Source organism: Rutidosis leptorrhynchoides, chromosome 3 (genome assembly GCF_046630445.1).
Source record: "Rutidosis leptorrhynchoides isolate AG116_Rl617_1_P2 chromosome 3, CSIRO_AGI_Rlap_v1, whole genome shotgun sequence".
In the NCBI taxonomy this organism is placed as follows: domain Eukaryota; kingdom Viridiplantae; phylum Streptophyta; class Magnoliopsida; order Asterales; family Asteraceae; genus Rutidosis; species Rutidosis leptorrhynchoides.
The window spans coordinates 465306704-465310985 of NC_092335.1; positions in this window are offsets into that span (position 1 = coordinate 465306704).

Here is a 4282-nt window from a genome sequence, read left to right on the forward strand (position 1 = left end):
TTTGTTGTGGTGGTTTGTTTTGAAAATTCGGTCTTTGCTGGTTGTAAGTATTATTGGATACTTGTTGATTGCTAGGACCTTGTTGGTTGTTGTATGGAATATTTCGGTTATAATTCTGGTTTTGATTGTAAATCGGTCTTGGCGGTTGATAATTATTCTGATAATTATTTCCAGGCCTTTGGTTTATGTATGAAATATTCTCTCTTTGTTCCATTGTTAATTCAATACTGAGACAATCTTTTGTCAAATGTGGTCCTCCACACTGCTCACAACTAATTCGTATTGAGTGAATATCTTTAGTCATCTTTTCCATTCGTCTCTCCACAGCATCTATCTTTGCGGAAATGGAATCTAAGTCATGACTAGAATCGGTTCTAGCTGCTTTAGATGATCTAATGATGTCTTTTTCTTGGTGCCACTCATGTGAGTGGGAAGCAGTGTTATCAATAATTTTGTAAGCATCAGTTTCGGTTTTCTTCATAATAGAACCACCAGCTGCTATATCTATGTCTTTTCTTGTAGTGATGTCGCATCCTTGGTAGAATATTTGTACTATTTGACAGGTGTCTAAACCATGTTGCGGACATCCTCTTAATAACTTTCCATATCTTGTCCACGCCTCATATAGAGTTTCATTTGGCTTCTGTGTGAACGTAACAATTTCTGCTTGAAGTCTTACGGCTTTAGATGCAGGAAAGAATTGTTTAAGAAATTTGTCAACTAAAACGTCCCATGTATCGATCGCCCCTTCAGGTAACGATTCCAACCAATCTTTGGCTTCTCCCTTTAAAGTCCAGGGAAATAACATGAGATATATCTGTTCATCCTCCACTTCTCGTATTTTAAATAGTGTGCAGATCCTATTAAAGGTACGTAGATGTTCATTTGGATCTTCCTTCGGCGCACCACTAAATTGGCATTGATTAGTCACCATGTGTAGAATTTGTCCTTTGATTTCATAATCTGGCGCATTAATGTCTGGATGAGTAATTGCGTGACCTTGGCCAGTGCGTTTAGCTCTCATTCGGTCTTCCATACTTAAAGGTTCCAGATTCTCCATAATTGAATTTGTTGAATCGGTATCACTAGATGATTCTGATTTAATGGTTCGTTCCTCAACAATCTCTATTTGAATGATTGGTGGTTCCGGAGGAAAGTTTAATGGTTCAGGATCTATGAACCGTTCCTGAATATTCTCTGGATTCTCAATTGTGAGGTTGGGTTCAAAAAATGGATTATCGGAAATTTGAACTGAAGTACTTGGTTGACTGGATGACGATTCTAAAGAAAAATCAACGGCGGTTATATTTGCTAAATGTCTTGATCTAGTTACAGGTGGTGAATGTACAAAAGGTGATGAACGTCTTGCTCGGTGCATTCACTGAATATCCTATTAGTTTTAAAAAAGAAAAGAAAAATTATAATAAGTTATCCAATTAATAGACTTTTCTGATTTTGCCCACGTTTCGAATAGCCAAAAGATGCAGCAGAGGGGCAGGATTCGTTTGGTCTCAATATAATTGAGGACTGTTTGGCTCCAATAACCCGGTCCACGTACAAATCCAACTATTACTACGAACCAGAAAATTTTGATGTCTATCAATTTAACCACTTAAAATAAATTTTCGTAATTTTAAGAAATTTAGATAAGAAGTAGAAAAAATTCTAAGTCCTAAAAACTAGAATGGCGAGAAATAAGAGAGAAAAAGAGTTCGTCGCAAAAGGTCGAAAAAAAAAATGGTTGAAAAATAAAAGGTGACGGAAAAATAAAAGAAACTTATAAAAACTTAAAAATACTTAACTAACCTAACCTTATTACTACAACTAACTTAAAATTATAATCGCAAATTGAAATTACTAATTGGAATGATAATTGATACATAGTAAAAGGTCTAAAAATATTAAAGCTTACAGGAAAAACTAAATCCCAAATAGAAATAACTTAAAAAGAAACTAAAACTTAAAAAGGCGTCACAAAATTCTAAAGCACCTAAATCTTAGTCTAAAGAAAAAGCACTTAAGGAATTCTACGGCAAAGCCTAAAAATCTAGGAGTAAAAATAACTATAGCAAAAACTAAGTTTAAAATTAAATATGAGCTAAAAATACAAATATTACGCTACAATGATTAAAAAGGGACAAAATATAAAAATATACAAAAAGTTGTAAAAAGTACAATTTTTATAAAAATATTATTTTTATATTATTTATTTAATAAAACTACTAATTTTACAAATTAATTAAACTAATTAATACTAAATAAAACAAATTAAATAAAAAGTAAATCTTAAAATAAAACTAATAATAATAATAATAATAATTAGGTTTAAATAATAATAATAATTAATTAAAACCCGTAATTAATGCTGGTTTAGGGTTTTTTGTCGCCTGTCAGAAAGGCTCCGCGAGTCGCGGCATTTATTGCATCAAACCCCGCGAGTCGCGGGGTTCCAGAATTCAGCTGACAGGTTTGAATTTTTACGCGTTTTTCTTTATTTATTTTTTTTTATTTTCTGTTTTCTGTTTTTAAATAAATAAAAGATTTTAAAATAAAACTTAAATTTTTATAAACTAAAATAAAAATAAAGAAACTTATAAAACTTAAATATTTAACAAAATCTTAAAAATACATATATTTTTGTTTTTCTTTTTATATTTTTGAATAATTAAAACGTATTTTTACAAAAACGAATTTTAATAAAAGTAAAAAAAAAATCTTTTTTTTTTATATTTTAGCGTTGCGTTTCCGGCTTTTAAGATAACTTTCCCCGGCAGCGGCGCCAAAAATTCTTGATGTTATGCGAGGTGTATATAAAATAGTATTATTTTTAGTGCGAAAATACTATTAAATACGATACAATTTTACACAAGATATTTATTTATTTATAGAATGGATATACTTAAACCTTGCTACAACACTTATAGGCAGTGTACCTAATCGTACAGTAGTGTAGTTTTTAGTAAGTCCGGTTCGTTCCACAGGGAAATCTTTAAACAAAGCTCAACGCTATATTAGTTTACTTTTATTAAAAATACAAATATATATATAAGTAATATTATTATTATAAAGGGGGGTTTTTACCGTTTAATGACCGGTTTGTCGATTTTAAGACTTTAGTCGCAGTTAAAACCTAATGTAAAATATAAAATAAATACAAGACTTAAATTAAAGCGTAAAGTAAATAACGATAATGAAATTGCGAATAATAAAAGTGCGATAAAATAAACTTACGATAATTAAAAAGTACGATAATTAAAAGTGCGATTAAATAACAATAAATAAAAGTGCGATAATTAGAAGTGCAATTAAATATAAAATAAAGGAAATTGAATATGAAATAAAAGAATTATGCTTATTTAAACTTCCGTAATCATGATGTTTGACGTGTTGATTTTAGTTTTATGCCCATGGGTTAATTGTCCTTTGTCCTGGATTATTTAATATGTCCGTATGGTTTTTGTCCATAACAGTCCATCAGTCATAAATATAAAGTGCGAGTGTCCTCATCAAATTATTCTTATACCCGAAGTTAAATATTCCAACTAATTGGGGATTCGAATTGTAACAAGGTTTTAATACTTTGTTTAATGAATACACCAGGTTATTGACTGCGTGTAAACCAAGGTTTTACTACTTTGTTAACAATTACACCAATTACCCTTGAATGTAATTTCACCCCTGTTTTAATTATTCTAGTGGCTATTAATCCATTCACGTGTCCGGTTAAATGAACGATTATTCGTACATAAAAATACCCCGCCCATCGTGTCCGATCGAGTGTATATGGTAATTTATAGGGACGCCCAATTGTAAATCTTTATATTAACATTAACAAACTATCATTTAGTTAAACAAATATAAAGCCCATTAATAGCCCATAGTCTAATTTCCACAAGTGTCGTTCTTTTGTCCAAACCCCAATTATGGTACAAAGCCCAATTACCCAATTTTAGTAATTAGCCCAACATCATGATTACTTCGTTTTAAATAAGCATAATAATAACTTAGCTTCGAGACATTAATATAAAAAGGTTGAACATAACTTACAATGATTAAAAATAGCGTAGCGTTACACGGACAGAATTTCGACTTACACCCTTACAACATTCGCTAACATACCCTTATTATTAGAATTATAATTAAAATTAAAATTAAAATATAAATTATATATATATATCGTATAGATAGAGAGATGAGAGAAATAGAATATGAAAATTTTGATCAGAATTCGGTTTGCTTTATAGGGATTTTTGATTTTTGGGGCTCCGCGACTCGCGGTGAA